The sequence below is a fragment of the Haliaeetus albicilla genome, chromosome 2 (genome assembly GCF_947461875.1).
Source record: "Haliaeetus albicilla chromosome 2, bHalAlb1.1, whole genome shotgun sequence".
NCBI lineage: Eukaryota > Metazoa > Chordata > Aves > Accipitriformes > Accipitridae > Haliaeetus > Haliaeetus albicilla.
This window is the reverse complement of record NC_091484.1, coordinates 26102636-26123276: the sequence shown is the minus strand read 5'-3', so window position 1 is coordinate 26123276 and position 20641 is coordinate 26102636. Positions and strand designations below refer to the sequence as shown.

The window sequence follows — 20641 nt, the reverse complement described above, 5'->3', positions numbered from 1 at the left end:
CAGTGCACGATTTGGTCAGGCTCTTCATTCAGGTCCCAAGCAGTGGAACCACATGGTCCACTCAAGAGCTGTTTGGGGGAAAGGTGAATAAATAAAGCTTTAAATTACCTTTGTGACTTCCAGGCACAAGGCTTCATGGGGACCAATTTAGTCTCTGGCACAAAAGATAACAGCCTGATTGCCTGGGTACCAGAGGGAGGCAACACAGAGTCTGGTGTGGCAGGCTTCATTTTGGGATGTAGTTTCTCATGGTGTTATCCATAGCACAGGAAGGAGACCACTCACTCTGGTGTCCCAAGGACTCATTCTGGACCTGTTCCCCATGCTATGGAGGTGGAGAGCAAATGGAGAGCGTCCAGTGGTGATAATGCTATTTATTTTTTTTTTCCTAGAGTGTGCAGTGCTTCCCTGATACCAGGAAGTACTTCTACTAAGCAGATTGACCTGTCAGTGCCTTGTGTTGTTCTGGGATTCAGGTAACCTGAATTGTTTGGATCCATTTGTCAGATTCCTCTGTGCTTATTAGGCTTGTGAAATCCACACTGATGAGCAGTTAATGCTGTCTCCAAAAGTGCCGGCTAATGCCCCAAGTGCCTGTTTGGCATGCCCTTGACAACTTCAGTGTCATAGGAGCAGCAGCTGGAGCTGTATGTTCAGTGGCCATGTGATGGTTGGTTGGGATGCATTAGACATATGCTGCGTGTTCAGGGCTATTTAAAGGATTAATTTAGATGAGCCATGCAGCTGAACTGAAGCTAGTGATCCTCAGTCTACACTCATTACTCTGCTATACTTAAGCACGACAAACTATTCATCTTATCCCATGCTTATTTTTCCTCCCAAAAATTCACTGGGGGGAAAAAAAAAATAATAGAACAGCCTTCATGGCTGGTTAGAAGGGAAAGAATGAATTCATTTCCTCCAGGGAGGGAAATGCAGGCAAAACTTGCCTGTTCTAGGCTCTGTCTGGCGGAAGCCAGCTGGCCAGCCTGTCTGGTTCATAGCTCTGAATGAGCCACAGCACGGGCTTCTCTTACCCAGGGAAGACATTGGGTTGAGAAGGGGGGCTTTTCTGGGGTAATTAAGGTACAGGGCAAAGAAAATTACTGTTTAGGAAATAGGCTGCTGGTGAAGTGATAGCTTTTTAAAGCAATCTGATGGAATGAATGCTTTTTTGAAATAACGTTGCCAAATTTCTTCTTTATCTAAAAGAAAGTCTATATATTGGGTTATTCTTTTATCTCTTTACAACAGACTTTCTTCTCCATAATGGTACTTTTTTTTTTCTCTTTTTTTTTCTGTATAATGAGGGTCATTTCACTGTGTCTCCTCTTTTCTCCAGGCATAGGAGGTTTCACTTTTTGCTTTCTTTGAACTTAATAGATATAAATGTGGTTGTTAAGATGAGATTCTTTTTTTAATACTTTGTTTGTAGAAGTATGGAAAAAGTCCTGAAAACTGTTGTCCAAGAGGAACTGGCTCCCATTTGAATTTTTGCTTTGATGCCAAAGTAATTTCTGTGAAGGGATAGCTCCAGTCTCTTTGCAGAGTTTTGTCACTAAGAACATGGCTGAACTGATTTGAGTAGTATCTGGTAAAATTGGCATGATACTTAACCCGTGGAAAAAACCACTTCACGTTGTTGGCTTACTTCCTAATAACAGCAGAATACTGTTTCCATCAAAGTTATAAGATCCTGAAAAGTTTCCTAATAAATATCTAATTGCAACTGTGTCAGTGGATTGGCATCACTATGAGTCAGGAAGACTGAGATAGTGATTTCTGTCCATTTTTGGGGGTACTAACTGTACATCTGCCTGACCTCCTATCAAGCTGCTATTGCTGCCTGGGCTATATATGAAATTTCTAATAGACCAGTTTTTCCTTTTTCCCCCACATCTTTCTGTAGTGTTTGTTTTATTTGTTTATGCATGTATTTATTAATTTATCATGCATCCAGCAAGATGAATCTGTCTGGTCCTCACACAGCATTTTTCCAAGGAGAAGTGGAAAATCCCACTATGACGATCATAGCCCAGCTGCACATCTTAAACCCTATTGCAGCTCTGAACAACTCAGTTGTACAATTTAAATAATGAAGTAGAGCTCAAATGTTTTTACTGCAACCAAACAAATAGACACACATTGAACATGGCCCTGCCACTGTAAACTCACGTAAACCACTAGGAAATATCATATTTAATGGTGCAGTTAAAAACCCAACAGCCCTATCTCAGCATGGCTGTCACATTTATATTGTAACCGTGTTTTATGATGGCCACGGTTTTTATTGATGACCCTTACTACCCATATAAAATATGTTTTATAGCAACTGTATTATCAAACTGACATCACCCCCCACTTCCCCCTCCTTTCCTACTCCACATCCAAAGCCCCTTTTCACAGTAAATTGATTTAGGCATTTCACCTGTTTAGATATTTTTCAAAAAACATCACTAGTAAGTTAAAAGTATGAGATGAAATTATAACATTTCTTATAGTTCCCCTCACGCAAGAGTATGTGGCACAGAACTTTATGGGAAGGAGATGTCAAATCCAAATGCTTACATAGCAAGAAAAACTAATCCAGCTCACACTAAAGACCATAGAGGCTGTTTTGTGAGATTTGGGGATGATCTCAGCTTTGGTAATGAACTGAAGAGAAATCACTTGAAAAATCGGGGCCGTTGCCTTGTTCTTTTGGAGGAAATATACTAAGCTTACAGTTAAATAACCATTTCCAGTATGGTCAGCTGAAGATGGTGTTAAAGGAAGGAAGTTTGGTTAAGTTCAGAGAAGCCAAACTGGCAAGTCAATAGGATAGGGTTTTTTGGATGACTTTGGCACCTTTTACATCCTAGTTCTAGCAATGTTGGAAGTACTGTGTGAATAGTGTTCCTATGGAAAAAAAATAGTATTTTACTTGCAGTCTGGCAGGAATGGAGAGATCTGTAAGCTGGTTAAAATGAAAGCCCAAGAAAGTTGTTTGGATTGGGTTGCTGCCTGAGGAAAGCTTGCTCTGAATGTTGGACTATGTATTACTTTGTATTAAAAATTATTCAAAATGTGTCTTCGCTAGTAGATTTTGAGGAAAAATCCTACAAGACTGGATTTGTTTTGGGATATCAGCTGAAGGTGCATTGCATCTTGGGATGGCAAGTTATTTGGATGTTTTCTGGTAGGAAACCTGATTTGGTTAGGAAAATTAATTATAAATGCCAGGTACACTCATGGCTGGAGTTTGGTCTGGAAACCTGCTGAATTTATAGTCAGAATTTAGTCTTAGGTGGGATGAGAAATGGAGCAGGCTAAATAATCTTTCTAGCTAGATGGATGAGCAGTTTCTCTAGGAAAAAACAGCTGACTGATTTTTCCCTTTAAAAGTAGTTAACGTTTTTCAAGGTCTCTTCCTGGACTTTTACAAGCAAAGCATAAACAACGAGGGATGAATCTTCAGTGCATCTGCTTCACACCAGCCCATAAGAAGCAGCGTGCCTCTCAATAGATGCCTAGCCCCTACTGTACTGGCAGTCATTGCCTGCACACGTGCAGCAGTTCTGCTTGTTTCTAGTTGTGTTGAACAGACTGCACTTTGGTGTGTTTAATCCACAGGGCAGGTCTTGTACAGTTATCTGGGCATCTACAGTCGTCAAATGCATTTTAAGTATGAGCTAGTCCTCTCTGACCAGGGCTGTTCAGTGTCCAAAAATTCCAGACAAGGAATTGAATCTTTTTTTCCTTGTCTGTACAACTCTTCAAGCAGTAAAAAAAGGACATAAAGAGGAAAACAGAGTAGGCCTAATTGAGGTCATCTGTTGTGATAGGCTTTGATTTCAAAGCAAGGCTGATAATCTTGAGGCTTCTGAGGTCCTTGACTGCAAGGAATTGCCCAGTCACATTGGCTGCATGCTCTGTCCCATTGCTTGTCCTCCCCCATGGGCTATGCAGTTCATAAATAGGATCATGTTCTCTCTTGCTGACTTCAGTGGAAGCTTGGTGTGGGTTCACTTGGAAAGCTGAAGATAAAAAACAGAGGTGGAAAGTAGAATCAGAAGTGCTCTCGCCTGTTTTGTCTGAGGAGCAGCAAGTTGTTTACTGACCTTTTCTTGCTTTAATGATCTCTGTGTTCCACCTCTTATTCTGGGAACCTCTGCTTATCTATTGGTACCCATGACTAGAGAGCATTATCCTGGACACTTGGATGACAAAGAATTGTTTATTTACCACCTAAGCAGCTGCAGTTTTGTAGTGCAACCTTTGAGGATGAGAAGAGCACATGATGGACACTAATTGGAAGGCTTAGACAACTGAGCAGTACCTGCCTTGAATTATAAACCTGTGCTGTGCGCCACACAAGATCTGTAAGATCAAGGCAGAAAACCTCACTGAGAGCTAGGATAGAGCTTCAGAGACTGCAGAAAATCTGCTGGCAGTCCTTGAAATGCCTCGCTGAATGGCCACTGCCAGGGATGAGTGGTAGATGTGCCTCTCAACTGCATCTGCCTGAAGAAGAGTAAAAAGTTTTGATGTGCTGTTGGGGAATTCCAAGTTGTGTGGTGTTAGTTCTGCATGTACTGCCAATCTTTGTGAACTTAAGAGAGGGCTAAGCCTCAAGACCTGAGCAGGCTGGGTTTTTATGTGTGGAGTTCTGCAGAGACTGCTTTGTAGATTGTTTTTTAGCTAGCTATGAAGTTTACAAGCCATGATGCATAGATGGATGAAACCCAAATACCAAAAGTACGGACAGTGAAAACAATTATCTCACCATGAGGCACAAAAAGGGACCACCTTAGTGGCTAGCTGCTTTTCTGTGAGCAGGGTATCAGGGGTAGAAACCAAACATCAATTTTAGTGGGACATTCATGGCAGCAACGATTGTCACGTGAGGGGAGACGGTGAGGAGGCAACAACCTGATGGAGAATTACCTTGTCATTCTCCTAGGATGGCAGCATCTGAGATGGGGGAATTAGAAGAAATGCCACTTGTATATCACAAGATGCATTCTTGTTGTAAGGACAAATGCAGTGATATTTGCCATTTTCCTTTGCAGTGCTGCCTGACAGCCAGACGGCTCTCAGGAGCAGTATGGTAGCTTGCAGCAGAGAAAGGGTTGCTGGATTGTGGTCACTTTTGGTGGTTTCACCAGTAGACACCAGCTCAGTGACAAGTTCCTGTGTTTTCTGCGTCCCCCCTTCAAAGGAGTCATTGCCCTTGCCCTCCTTTTTCTTTGTAGATGTCCAGCAGTCTGTGATGAAATATAAATTTAGACTATTGTCCTGTGCCAAAAGTCTGTTCAATGTTTTCATAATGCAGCTAGAGTGATTTTAGGCATGTGTTTCTTTTCTTTGACCTGCTTGCAAGTCATGTTTATGCCTTAAAGAGCATATCGTTCAGTGTACTGCTTGGCCATCTCTGTGATACCCCCTTTTCAAATGCGTTGTTGATTTGTGTCTAAAGATGGGGAAACTTTTTAGTCTTGGCCCTTCACAGAGGCACATTCAGTATAGATACCCACTTGGTAAATAAAGTACAAGGCTAGATGTAAGGAAAGAGTTGTTTGCTTGGCTTCTTGCTCCTGGGGCACAGGAGCCCAAAGAGAGAGAACCGGCATCAAACTGGAGTGTAGTGGCTGTGTGGCTTTTCAGATGCAGAGTGACTGTGCAGCAGACTTCAAAGGCAAAGTGTAAAGCAATACAGGAAGCCTAGTTGTCAGCCCAGGAAAATACCGTGGAGGAAAATCACATACACACAAAATAAGTATTTTGTGACATACCTCATATACTTCTGTACCTGCTTTTGCTAGGACTAATGCTTGAGACGTTTTGATAACAGGGCTGATGTTATTTTGATGAAGTGATTTTTACATAGAGGCAGCCAGCACTGGTTGCCCACGTAGACAGGCTTTTAGCATGGGGTATGCCCCTACAGGACTGTTTTGGGGATGTGTTAGATACATCTCTTACTATATAGGGAAAATGGTATTTTTTTAAATAACATATGCATGACAGGTTTTCTAACCCAGGTATCTGAGATGCAGGTCTTGCTTTCATGGAAGTTCCAGGATTAGAGGCTCACGTGTTCCTGTACAACAAAAAGCTCTTCATTGCTATGTGTGTCTCATCTCAGTATGAAATGTTGACCTAAAGCCTTGCTTGTGTTTCTTCTTGTATATTCTGGCAGCAGCGTAGCTGTTGCTGCTGCTGCATGAGTAACAAAGGCTTCCTCTTGCCATCTGTCATGTCATAATTTTCAAGATCCAACCACAGCCCTCCTGGTGCGATTCACTTCGAATCATGATTGACATTAATAGCTATTTTTAAAAGTCAAAAACCAGGCTTTATTTTTGACAAGGGGAGCATATTGGATTGCTACTGAACTCATTACAATAATTTACTCGAGTCCAGGAGTCCTGGTACAGTGACATTTATGACAGCTTTGTTTCAGCATGCACACTTACAACTGCGTTCTGGCTGCAGCGGGCTTGCTCTGATGCTTTGAATTCAATGCCGTGTTTTGAGGGTCGAAGAAGGAAGAAGGGAAGAGGCACTTGTGGAGAAAGTAAACACCCTTTTTAGACAGTTGTCCTTTGACTGTGTGGGGGAACATAAGTGAAATGTAACTCTTATGCATTGACTTTAGCCAATTTTTTGTTTGCGTAGATGGAGATACCTTTCCTTCTCTAAGCTGCAGCATGCTGGCAGTGGAATGCACAGGGAGTTGAGATGTTTTCTGCCTGTTGAAAATACCAGAAATGCTCTGCAATGGTACTAAATCCCTAGCTGTTGCAACAGGCTCATTACATGCTTGAGAAAAGCAGACTTTTCAATTAGCCTTTTGTCATTCATGCCTGGTTGCTTTTCATTTAATATACAGTAAGTAGTTAGGAGAGATACAGCCCAAAAGTTTGATTCAACTTTGAAGCCAAGCTAGAAATAAAATGCTTTTGAAAAAAAAAAAAAAGGCAAGCAGACTTGTATGAACTAAGTTGGCAGAAGTAAATATTGCAGTAGCTTTAGTTGCATTGATTACAAGAAAAAGAAGGGACAGCTGTGAATGAAGTCCAAAGGACAACAGCTGCGGCCTGAAAAATCAATATATTAGAATAAATTGTGTAAAACACTGGCTGTAGTTGAAAAGCATGTTCTGTTGAGAAAATTTTTAGAAGTAGGTATTGCACTTCAGAACTTTGCTTTTCTATTCAGTAGTTTTCCTCCTTCTGTATGTTTTTAATAATTTATGAACAAACTAAAGGAAACCTTGAAGCTATGGGGGTTTTGTGGCAAAATTCTAGATTTTTTCAGTACTCAAAACACAGGACAACTTTAAGGTTAAATGACTACCCAGTAGCATCTAAGTCTGTCACCAAAATTGGCCCTACTATTTCTATGCAATGTTAAGGATGTTTTTTTTATTATTATGAGCCTGTTTCTGGTCCTTATAATAAAGTTTTTAAAGGGTTCCCTTCCAGCACTCTGCCTCATTTATACAAAGTTGTGAGTTTTAAGGGCTGGACTGATACTGAAATTAAACAGAGCTCTCATCTGTGCTGTGTCAGACATGGAATAAATAATAATAAACAGTAAAGACTGGATGAGCTCAGAAATTCTGCATAGATAAATAACGGGATAAAAATCAGGTTTGTGCAGAGTCAGAGGCAATTTTGACTTTAAGCCAAGCATCATAATTCTTAATGAAACACATTACAAAGATGTAAGTTTATGGAATAGTTTGTGAAAACAGCAAGCTATGAAAGGCATGAGTTCTTACAGGACTATATAGCAACATGATACGTGAGTAGAATTGACTATATCTGATTGTACCCAATGCAACTTCTAAAATAAAGCAAAACTTTGAGGAGGCATTTGCCATTACAGCCCTCTGTCAAAAGATGGGACAGAATATACTCATCCTGCCATCTCCGCGAGCACCACTAGTATCTAGCTGACAAACACTACAGGTTTTCTGGCAAAATTACACTCATGGCTGCAAGAAAACAAACTCCCATTTGAATAAGTGCCTTGGATCATGGTGCCCACAAGCACATAGCACAGCCCTGAGGATGTACAGCCAAGCTATTGTTTGTGTATGTAGAAGAGGTTTTTTTTCTTGTAACCAATGCATGAACACTTTTGTAGGTATTTCTTGGACGTGTTTTTGAAAACTTGGTAATGTAACCTATGTTGAAGCCTATCAAATTAGAGTGTCTCTTGGCAGGAATTTGAAATTTCTTCTGAAGCAACCCTCCTTTTTTGAGCTGACTTAGCAAAGTGCCTCGACTGCTCTGTAGCATTCATGCTCTGAATGCAAGTTTGAAATGCAAAAAAGGTGTCTGTTTTAATACTACTGGCCAGGAGCGGTGAAGGGAGTGTAATTCTTCTCACCTTCAACTTAGTTCAGTGCTTCTGGTTCTTGCCAAGAGAGTATAGGAAGAAGAGTCCTCAGTTTGGAAACAACTTATGATTTGTCTTTGACTAGTTTTGATTTCAGATCCATGACCAGGTGAGATGCCTGACCAGGATGTAATGAGAAGATCATATTTTGAAGGAAAAAAAAAAAAAGTGGAAATAGTTGGGGCAAAAACTTTTAAGCATTTCTGTACATAATACAGAATATTTTTTTTCAAGTACATAAGTGAATATTTTCTTTAAATTTTGTAATGACCACTATGTTCTTTTTTTATGATCATACATACTAAAAAGCTGAAAAGTGAGATACAGTAAGGCAGAAAATTTTGACCAAAGTTGGTTTTCTTTTATTTGGAAAAAAAACCCTAAATAAAATATGAGACTTAGTTAGTATTATCCTTGATAGCTGTGAGGCGTGTTGAACAAGGCATATGTAATTGTATCTACAAGCAAAAGAGAGTTCAGTTACTAGTTGAAGGTTTCCTACTCAAGAGCATGCCCCCGCCAGTATGAGTAGACTCGTGGTGGCAGCACTGTGGTCATGGAGCTGACAGTCTGTAGATCCCTGGGTATCACTGAGCTATTTCTAAATGTTCTACAGCAGAGATCAAAGTGAAGTAAGTTTACTGTCAGGAGGCTTAAATTTGCTTGAGACGCAGTCTCAACTCCATTGGAAAATACCTAGGGGGGTCTGCAAATGGAGAAAGATTGAAAATCACTAGACTACACAATTATGTATGTATGTTTATAACGAGGAGCTTATCTAACCCCAGATAAAAGCTCTCAAGGTAGGTTATTTTAACAATTGGCTTCAAGTATATACTGGAAAAGAAAATGCCTTTCTTCTGGTTTCTTCAGATGAAGAACATTTGAGCATCAGATATTGACTTGTGGGGAAAAAAAAACAGATTGCTTATGAGAGCTCTCCTACATGACTGATCTGTTTTGAACTATTTTAGCAAACAGACAGAATGCTTTCGTGGTCAGCCATCAACTAACAAGTCTTTTAAATCAATTATTTAGATATCAAACACTACCTTGGCACAACTGTTACCTTCTAGCAATGACTTTCTAAGTAGATTGTACTCCAGAGAGAAATCGAAGTGTCTATCTGCTGTTAGCGTGATTTATGTTTCAAGTGTTGTGCATAACTTCAACAATATTTGCATACTCAATTCTAACTATTTACAAGAGAAGCTTTTTAGTTTCTTTTCCTTACATGATGTGTGACATGGTTAACACAGACCAAGTTTTAATGGATAGAGCTAGTTACTACGATAAGGATGCTTTCTCAGACTATGCAACTGAGGCAAGTTTCATGCATAAATTTATGTTTAGATGTTAAATGCCTACTTTTGTTTAGAGACTGAGGTGATCACATATATAAATATTTGTAGACATGTTTCCTTAAGTGAATGGTTCTAAACTGTGAGGCTAGACTAGAAACTACTAATAGGCTAGATTTTTTTAGGAGATACCAGTATGCTGAATAATCTATTGTTTTACCTTGGTTTCAATGCATTGAGATACCTGTTGTCATTTTTTAGTACATGCATATTAATATTCTAGGGTGGGTTTTTTAATTGACTTGTTTTATATTCATGTTTGAATGAAGAGTACTTGTGAGCTCTGGCTTTTCTCAATGTCGTTTTAAAGAAACAGGTTACTATAAAGTTGAGGGAGGCTAGTCCTATAGACTCTGTACCTTGCATATGTGAAGAACTCGGAGTACCAGGAGGATTTTTGCAAGTTATCCTATGTCTTCATTCAGCTACCTTCTGCTAGAGATAGAGCTTGTGATGACGGGGGTACTTTGCAATTGCTACAGATCTCTCTGTTAATCATCCATGTAGTTATGTCTTATTTTGCTCACTGAAGATCTCTTTCTTAGCCCCGGTCAGCACGGGGAAAAGTGTTGTCTGCAACATCTCTTCCTTTTGCATGTATTCTTCTAATGTCACAAGATAGCATCCTTCTGAGGATGTTAGATGGCAGAGGATTCCAAACATATCCTCGTAAAATAAAATCTTCCACTTCAAATTGTCATTAAAGACTCTTGTTGTGGTTTAACCCCAGCCAGCAACTAAGCACCACGCAGCCACTCACTCACTCCAACCCCACCCAGTAGGATGGGGGAGAGAATTGGGAAAAGAAGTAAAACTCATGGGTTGAGATAAGAATGGTTTAATAGAGCAGAAAAGAAGGAACTAATAAAGATAATGATAACATTAATAAAATGACAACAGTAATAATAAAAGAATTGGAATATACAAATGATGCGCAGTGCAATTGCTCACCAGCCGCCGATCAACGCCCCGTTAGTCGCCAAGCGGCGATCCCCCCACACCCACTCCCCCCAGTTTATATGCTAGATGTGACGTCACACGGTATGGAATACCCCATTGGCCAGTTTGGGTCAGCTTCCCTGGCTGTGTCTCCTCCCAACTTCTTGTGCCCCTCCAGCTTTCTCGCTGGCTGGGCATGAGAAGCTGAAAAATCCTTGACTTTAGACTAAACATTACTTAGCAACAACTGAAAACACCAGTGTTATCAACATTCTTCTCCTGCCTAGCTGAAAAACATAGCACTGTACCAGCTACTAGGAAGACAATTAACTCTATCCCAGCTGAAACCAGGACAGTCTCCACGGGGAGAGGAGTGCCCTAGAAATAGCTGTTCCAGGAGAAGTGCCTTCTACATTTTAATCACCGACCAAGTACCAAGTCATAGAATCATACAAATGGTGGTCAGAAGGGGTCCCTGGAGGTCATGTAGTCTAGCCTCCAGCTCAAAGGGTGCTACTGCCAAGAGTAGATCAGGTTAACTGTGGCTTTGCCTCGCAAAGGTGGAGATTCTGCAACCTCTCTGAGTGAAGTAGTACTCCAGCAAGGTCATTTTGCTCTTGGACAGGAGGTTCAGCTAGTAATCAGCTGGTGTTTCATGAGCAGCCAGTTCTAGGCAGGAGGAATTAATCTCTTAAACTGTAAGACCTACACTGTAAGTCAAAATACTTTCCATAAGTAGGCGTGCTGAAGGAAACAGGGAAATTCCATGCTGGTTTCCTTTAATCACTTTAAAACTCAACAGAGGAATTTGGAAATCAATTATACAGACATGACTCCAAGCCAGTACAGCTCTTCTGGAAACAGTAGAATTTCTTCTTCTCATTTTGCTGATCACATCATGAGGAATCTGAAGCAGCAATCTGAACAAAGTGGAGCTTAGGCAATGTTTTATCAGCAAAACAGTTATGGATTTGTGGTTAACAGTGTATCGACCATGTATTTTAGTGCAGTTGGCAGTTTTATCCTTTAATCTGCTTGTAAACCCTTCTCACTGGCTTGTAGGATAGGCTTTCTCAAAATACGTAAACTGCAGAGGGGATTGTGTGTCATGTTATGCTGAGGTGAGCATCTCTTGTGGTTAATATGATGCTATTTCTTCATATTGGGACTATGGAAGTAGTTTGATAAATAGTGTAGTTATTGTTTTAAATAAAAAGAAAGGGCAAGAACAGAGTCGAGAGTAGGTCAAGCTGGACTGGGCTAGATACCATACTAGTTGGTTTGAAAATATATTAAAATGTTGGAATGAACCCAACAAAATCTGTACTGGGGCAAGGAAATATATTAAGCGCTATTGCTTTCAGAAGTAACTCCTGATTTCTGCTCGAAATAAGACTAAGTACAGAGAAGTAACAGTGACAGAGATCCTTTGAGATCCACTGTTGCTTTTGCTGTGTGTAGAAACTCATCAAGATTCTTTAAAAATAATTTCCACCGGAAATTTTATGTGCCTTTTGCAAGCAAATTTGCCCATGTCTTTTAATTTCAAGAATGAGCAATTGTTTTAAGTTGCAACTCTTAGATTATGGAATACACCTGCAAATACACAATATTCATTACAACAATACAGCAGGATTTTTTATCTAGTTGTCAGGAATTTGCCCTCCCGAGAGAAGCATGCCTGAGGGCAGGTCTTGCTTTGTGCACCACGTCCCTGGTGAGCCCTGCAGTATAGGTCTGCTTAGTCGGAGGTGGACCTCTCCTTACGGCAGTTGAGTTTGCAGGTTGCCACGAGCGTTAAGCAGTTTGAAATGTGTTCTCACATTTTAATAGCAGCAAGTTCCTGCCCTTCAGGGCTGGCTGATTAATAAAGTTACTGTGTAGAAATGGATAGTGGACAGATGAAGTGCTGCTGAAAAGCTACATTGTGACACAGTATGGAGGAATAAAACATTTCCAGGGCTTTCATTTGTGCTGCATTATGTGAAATGGATGAGAAATGTTTTCTTTGTTCAGTCAAGATTTTTGTTATGAGGCAGCTAGGTCACCAAGATTGGCTTATAATGAAAACGGGAGGGGAATATGGCTGAATCCTCATTGCTAGCCAAAAGCAGGAGTGAGTGAACAGTACTTCGTTCATTCACAACTGAGAACCATGAAATGGCACAGAACACAAGCTTTCTGTTTTATAAGAAAACCTAGGTAGAGGGCTCTTTGTTCTCATTATGAATAGGCATCATACTTTGATTGTATGTACAGTCACAGATATTTCAGGTCGCAGAGCTGTGTTGGTATGATTAGCAGTGGCCCTCCCTGGCAATCCATGCCAACTCTGTAGTACTTGCATCCCCTTATTACATTGAAAAGTAATGACTAAGAAGTCTGTTTTTCTTTCCCTCTCTCTCTCCTCCCTCTAATGGGTTAAATGTTTTCTGTCTTTGTAAGAAGGGAATCCATACAAATGGCTAAAAATCCTTGAAATGTATGCCATGTTTTTTTCAGTTAAAGGTTTTTTTTTGATGACAACACTTAAGGTCTATTATGTAGTTAAGAATCCTAACCTTCCTCTAAGGTAGGTAAGTCATATTCTCTCCATTTACAGCTAAACTGCAGTAAAGAGGTAAAGTAGCTTGTCAAAAGCAACACAGAATAATTGCCAGAGAGGAGGCTGGTACTCACAAGTTCCTAATGCCCACTGGAGCATATTTTGAATGACTGGACTGCTGTGTCCTGACATAATAATACGCGCATGTGATTTGCATGTAGCCACACAAGTGAACAAGAATGCTGTTTTCTGTATTTCTTGACTGTTTCTTCATGCCAGTCATATGCTCTTCATTTAACCAGCACTATTTGCTAATATTTTTGTTAGCCCATTGTGTATTTTTTCAGGTTTTCTGAGTTCTGTGTCATTGACACACTGAGAATGTCATAAATTGCTAAGCAAAGGGCAAGAGTCAACTTCAATAAATCCCTTCTTGAGGCCTTTTCTTCATTGGGTACAGATCTCTCTGCACCGTGTACCAAAGACTAGTTGATTGTTTGGTACAGTAAATCAAACCTGTGATGGAATGGGTTATGAAATTCTTCAAAGGGTTGAAATAGTAATTTGCTTTCGCTGGTAGGGCTCCTCATAAATATGTTTGTTTACCCCTTTTCAGATTGTCTCCATTGATCATTGTTCAATGCTTTGTTTCCTTTTCTCTTTTACTATTTAAAACTTACTTTGTTTTCTGCAAACAAGGCAAAATAGTTTGTGCATAAAGAGCAGTGTGAAGTATTACCTCTCTGTTCAGAAAAATATGGAAACAAATCCAAATAACTAAGAAGTGTACAAAATTTAAAAAGGAAAAATACTGTGCATATATGTAAGTACATAAATACATGTGCAGATAGAAGTAAAGTCACATACCCATGCACACTTTTCCTCAGTCGCTCCAACTGCTCTAGATGCATCTTGTTCACAATTGTATTTATGAACATATTGACTCATGTACATCCACACTTATTTTTTTCCTGTATCAGAGGGGAAAAAAATGGTGTGAGATGAGGTTGACATTGTATGATAGGTCCAGAAAGAAAGGGGTACTTGTTCTATGTGTTGAATGCTGGCGAAACGAAAGGTCCTCCTAGTTTGTACTTTTGCCGAACTCTCTGAGCTGAAGCTGCAGGGATTAAGTCCCTACAGCACTCTGACAAGAAGAAAGGGGGAGATAGACATCCCAGACACTGGCAAACACATCCGAAGACCTTGATCCAGTTAAAACTGCTTGGAGTTTGATATGGGGAAAGCATCTAGCTGTTTGTGCCTGCCATAAAGAGAGTTTTGTTCTTGCATCGGTTCATTGGTACCCACTAGCAGCTAGCTATGACCATGCATGCTACATGCGCACGTGGCAGGGACAAGGCAAGAGTTTGGTTTTGTCCATGCTCCTCTATTGACCTCACAGACACCTGTGGCCAATGCTGCCAAATCATGGCAAAAGGATTGCTGATTGCAGTGATGTTGCATCTCTGGGGTGGCACTGGCACAGTGCGAACTCTCAGCCCAAGGAGGAGGTTGGCTGCTGGATTACAGGGCAGATAATTATCTGCAAAGTGTGCTCTTCTGATGTCAGAACTGGTCAGAGGTAGATAGGAGCCCAGTTCCTGATGTGTTGAAACTTCATGTGCCTTATTCCAAAATATAGTATCTATTGTTAGGAAAGTATTCTTCGGAGAGGCAGGTGAGAGGAAGCTTATAGGCACTGTTGCAATGTTGTGTAATATCAGAGGTAAACAGGACACCCAAAGAATGAAGGAAGAAAATTATAACCCACCACTCAAACAGAAGATTAATTAACTAGCAGGCTTGTTAAAAATAATCATGAATATACCAGAGGATCTGGGCATGAAAGCTAAGCAGCATCTCTTCCTACCAGGGATGAGGATGACCTTACTGCATTTTATAGATTTATAGCTGAAAATGGCACACTGCCTTTGTTTTTTTTGTCTCTCTGGTGATTGCTGTTGGCCACGGGGTGCTTCAGCATTGCATTTTTCTCATTTAGCTCTATGACAGCTTCATATGGGGAGCTCACTCTTAAAAACTAGTTGCTGTTCTTCCTTTTGTGCATAGAGTATTTTAAAGACAAAAACAACCCCACCCTCAAAATTAGTAGGTTCTGTGGGACAGCAGCTCGAAGTCAGTTCATATTTAGGAGAAGACAATTGAAAGTAGTGTATTGCCCACAAGGACAGGTGCCTTGAACCCTTGGTATAATACATTATATCTGGCCAGTTAAGGTAGGACAATTAGGAAGATGTGATCCTTGATGTAACTTTGTTTCTTGCATTAAAGATTGGGCATGGAGCATTGTTGTTGGTCCAGACAACTCATGACTAGTACTCGTTGAACTCTGCTGTCTAGCTAAGCCATCATGGCATAGCAGAAGGCGAAGCTTTTTATCTCCCACCTGTTCAGGACTGTGCACTTTTTCACAGACCCAAGAACAGGATTAATCTTACAGGGATGTAAGCGAAATTCTTCTACTTCTCTCCCCTCTGATTACATGGTCAAAGTCACAGTTTAATCATCTCTTAGCTGTGTAATGTGAGAACTATTCAACACTAAAAGTTAAAAAATCCATACTTAAGTGTCACTTTTGTGACATCTGCTGCCCATCGGACACTGTATTCAGTGGATTGTACAATGAAATTCTGGTCTCATACACAGATACTAAATCACTTTTCACTAAGCTGAGCAATCTCTGGAGTGGGAGATAGGAGAGTTTAAAGCACATACCATGGTTTCATCATAGTATCTCTTTGAAACTGCGAGGCTGGCAGAATGTCATTTCTCAGTGAAAAATTAACAGTTGGTCATGATCTTCCCAAAGGTACCTTAGGGTTTTTTCAGCCTGGTACCTGATTTTTGCACCTCCTCTAAAAGATGGCACTTCCAGCCCTTGATATCACGCTCCCTTGCTAAGTCCTGACTCTGAGGTAAGACTGCCATCTATTGAATCCCCAACATTATCTCCTGCAAAATTCAGCTTTCCATCCAAATGCTGACCAATTCCAGCCCCGCTTTGTTTGTGAGACCTGACAAGATTAGAGCCCTCTCTGGCATGCCTACAGGCTAAGTCACCTTGCAAGCAGCAATCAAAGTGTCAGAAGGCAGCAGCTGAGCAAGAGCTCCTACCTTGCTGCATTGGTTCCTTTTACACTGAAAGAAGCCATTACAGGTGCATCTTTCCAGAGTTTGTTGTCACATGCATTTTTCCAGGGCTTGTCAACTTGAGTAGGATGCAGGTGTCTTCCATCAAAGAGACTTTCAGACACTTGAGGATAATAGAAAGAAAGAGACAAGAATAACTTTCAGAAAACACCAGATTGAAACATGATTAATAAGAAGAAAAACACCTCCATTCAGCTCATTGATTCCTCTCAATGCTTTCTTTCTGCTTTCATTTATATGCAGGAATACTATCTACTGTAATAAGATTCATACCCTGCACAGTAGTAGCAGAAATTTTTAAAAGCACTGGCAGTATGCAATTTTCAAATGCCTCGTCCCTAGACACCACTTCACCTTAATAGTTTGATAATGTAGAAATCCCATAAGTGCAACACTTGTCATTTATTCTTTTGCATTTCAAGATGTGTTTTGTGATTAAGAGCCTGCTCTAAGGCCCATGGAGATTCTCTGTTGAACACAGTGGACTTTAAATTGGACTCTCGTTTAAAGAAGGAAGACGACCACAACCCAAGTTTGTTTGAATCCATGCGGCTCAATGCTCTTTCCTGCATGCCAGCGTAGCAGAGCTATAGCAATTTACCTAAGCACAGTTGAGGGGCCTTGAACACCATTGCTGAAGCATTCTTTGTTAAGCTCCGAGGACTTCCCTTACATAGTCAAGAAGAGCATGTGCTGGCAGATGCTGAGGCAGCTGGCCAGCCATAGCAACACGAAGATCACTACTAAACTAGTGCCTGGTAAGTTTTCAGGCATTTGCTGTCCATGCATTGAGCAAGCCAAAGGTGCGTGGTTAAAAGCCTCACTTTTTGACATCTTTTTGACATCTTTTGCATATGTGTCTAGAGGACCTCATGTCTCTCTTGGGCTCCTCCACTTCAAGGCTTTCCTTCTTTAGCAGTTTTCCTTGGAATATCTCATAACCCTTTTCGATGGTATCATCTCTTTCATCCAATATCCTAAATATCATGCTCTGTAGGATGGAGCTAAGCATTGATGCCATCTAAGCTTAAGTTGTGGATCCCCCAAATATTAAAGGCTCTCATTTTGTTTTGTGTTTAATGAAGATGTGTGCAGCTGTGCCCCCTAAGAAATAAGGTAAATCATAGCCCCAGTTCTCTCTCTTTGCTTTCTCAGGAACTGATGTAAGTTACTGTGAGCACTCGCTCCCGAAGTGTGGTATATTTCCCTTTAGCGATGAAGCAGCAAAGCTGCTTGTGCTTGCATATCCTTCCCTTTGGATTTAGAAAGGATGCTTTCCTATTCAGGCACCAGAAATGACATAACCTATCACCATCAGAAGGCAATGGAAAAAGGAAGAAACAAAGGTTAACGTAAATCTTATGCTAGCTTGGCATTCCCTGGGCATTGGGAATCCACTGTCCCCTGCTCACTTTCTACAGCACGAAGAGCAGAGGCCTCATCTTTTTCTGCATGTAGTAGTCAGTTGTGGCACTTACCCCGAAGCTGTATGAGCAATGAACTCTTAATGAAGCCTGAAATGCTCAGCCATTTTAATGTGCAATATTAAAGATCCTCATCCCTGTTAAGGAGATAAATTGAATGGACGCAGAAATGAGAACAAAAGGTTTTGGAGCGGATGGAGCAAGTGATATATTTTGCCACAAAGAATATCAGCACGTATTGGGTGAACATATTGCTCAAAAGGGTATGTTAAAGCATGACTGCTCATGCATGGACACGTATGCTCCTGTGTTCTTTCTGTTGGTGTTCTTGTCACCTGCTTTTCTCACTATGCACAGGCAAACATTGGCTTCACCCAGCCTGATCCTGTGCAGTGGTCCCATACGAGGCCTTTCCGCACAATAAAAGTGCTTATGCAATAACTTCTGTCTGAACTGCATCTCGTGTGGCTAGGACTGACAGAAAATGGCATCAAAACTGAAACATGCTTTTCTTCCTTGTAAAATCTCCATTTTCTCTGTTTACCAGTCATCCTTGGGGCTTTTCATTCAGACATCGATAAATGTGTCCCCAAGTGCCAGGCACCTAGAGAATGATGGCGGACCAAGGGCTCATTGTGTGCTGCGGATGGCAGCATCTTGTCCATGGCTTGACTTTGAAGTCTAAGGGAGATCTGATTTCCCTGGGCACATTGGGAAAAACCTGGGAAGTGTAGTTGGGAATTTGCAAAACTAAATTTCCCCACTCTCTGTGTGAAGTATTAGCCAGGAAAAACCACTAACTAGTTTGTGTGTGTGTTTTATTCTTCCTGGACCAAGTATGAATATGGGTCATCATTTGTTTATGCTGGACAAAGAATCTACATAACTTTAACAGGGCTTTCTATTAGTTCGTGACAAATAACAAGATGCCAATATATTAATCATTCCAAACCCATTACAACTGTCAGCTTTGCAAATGATTGATAAAATACTGATTCAGACTTGCACATTTTATCCCTTACCACAACCACTGCTTCATGTATGAGGCACAGCATTCTCACCAATTTCTCATCAGGGATAAGTAATTGGCCAATTAAATCATAGGCCATGATATCTTGTAGAGTGGATTTAAATCAGTGACAGTCTAGCTCTGAACAATTTGAATCTTAATGTAGGATAAATTAAGCTCTCTCCTTTGCAGTTGCCTTCATATGGAGCCCTCTGGTTTGAATAACAAAAAACCTGAATTTGTCAGTCAGGTAGGGTTGTAGACCTCTTTACTCTCACGGATGTGTTGCAGGACTGGGCTCCACCTCTACATTTGTTACTGAAAAGGCTATACTGGCTTGGCTGTTAAAATAAATAATGCCTGCCTTATTTATGGCTGAATCTTGACATCTTGGTAGAAGGAAGATTTTTATTGGTAGGAGGACTGCAGGATTTGATTTTGGAGCTTTCACAGATTACCTTCCCTGAGTACTTTTGGCTTCTCAGTGGTAATAGTTGAACTAATATTAGTATTCCAGTAGTGTCTAGAGGTTTTGAGCTGTACCAGAGCCCCATTGTATCACAGATACTGTATAAACCCATAGTGGGGAAAAGTCCCAATCCTGCAGAGACTGCAGTATAAACAGGCAAGACGACGCGCAGCAAAAAGGAAATGGTATCTCTCTTTTTCAAATGGGGTATCACTATTCATGTGGGATAACAGAACAGTAATGCTGTTTTCAGAAGTGTGGAGAAATAAAGCATTTTGCCAAGTGTCAAAAAGAAAATCTCTGTCAGGGTTGGGAGGGAACCTAGGTTTCTTGAGTCTGAATATGCTAGTCTGATAAAAAGACAATCCTCCTTCTCTGTGATTTCTAAATAAAATTTAAGCATACCTCTGACAGGCTGGAAACTAAGTAGCATTCTTCTGGTAGATGAGAAAAAGCATTGTGCTGAGTGGGTAAGGTGCAAAAAGTAAACAGAGGTCATAAAAATAGATTAGCTTTTCTTTTTTCGCCTCTTAATTATTTACAGATGTCTTAACAACACTGCTACAAATCTAAGAGTTCTTTCTATTTTGAGACAGTGCACCACCTCATTCTTGGAATATCTCTTTTTAGCACTCAAGGTTAGCCTGGATGCTTGGATAAGTAGGAACAAAACAGATGAAGTGTGTATTTGAGTGCCTAGTGACAAAAGTTGCATATGTGACCCAGGTTTGGTGCTTACACTCTTGGATCACTTCTGCATTCCTGTGCTGGCAGTGGCTGCTCCCTAACTCAGAACTGAATGTTTTCAGGAAAGTCCCTCCCTGAAATACACAACAAACTCAAATGCTGGTTTTTAAATTAAGCCCATGCCCAGATATTTTTCCATGCAGGGGCAAGGACTCCAGCAGGTGGCTTACGGAAGCACAGTTAAACCCATAAATTCCCTTAAAAAAATAAAATCCCTTCGTGGTTTTGAAGAAGCTGCTCTTCTGATTAGACATGGCTTATCTAGTCCTAATCCATCCCTTGGGTACAAATGAGACAAATTTGCAGAAGCAGTGGTAGGATCATGAAAAGCCCTGGCTTGGGTTACATTCTCCACTGAATCTGGGGAGCTGCACCCAGCTTCCAGGAGTGAAGAATTTGGGCTGATATGTTTTGGCAGTTGCAGGGGCAGATGAGGAGGGCAGTAATGCTGCTTCTGCTCTACTGGAAAGATTTCCTGATGACAAAAGCAAAACATCAGCTTTGATTGTGGTAGGGCTTTTCCCAGCCCAGCATGGAAAAAAGAGTTGTCGAGCAATTCTTTTTGGCGCTCTGTGAACTTTT

At 40.7% G+C, this 20641-nt stretch overlaps 1 protein-coding gene across 4 annotated transcripts in view; it reads left to right on the top strand.

Annotated features, from left to right (window-relative positions):
- The window catches only part of TMEM108 (transmembrane protein 108), a 172823-nt gene that overhangs the window by 24386 nt on the left and 127796 nt on the right, over positions 1-20641 (top strand). Inside the window, exon 3 of one of the 4 annotated variants that reach the window (XM_069811518.1) lies at positions 393-476. The exons of the other annotated variants lie outside the window; for them this stretch is intronic. The gene's annotated coding sequence lies outside the window, so the exon portion shown is untranslated. The remainder of the gene's footprint in view (positions 1-392; positions 477-20641) is intronic. 4 annotated transcript variants of the gene reach the window in all.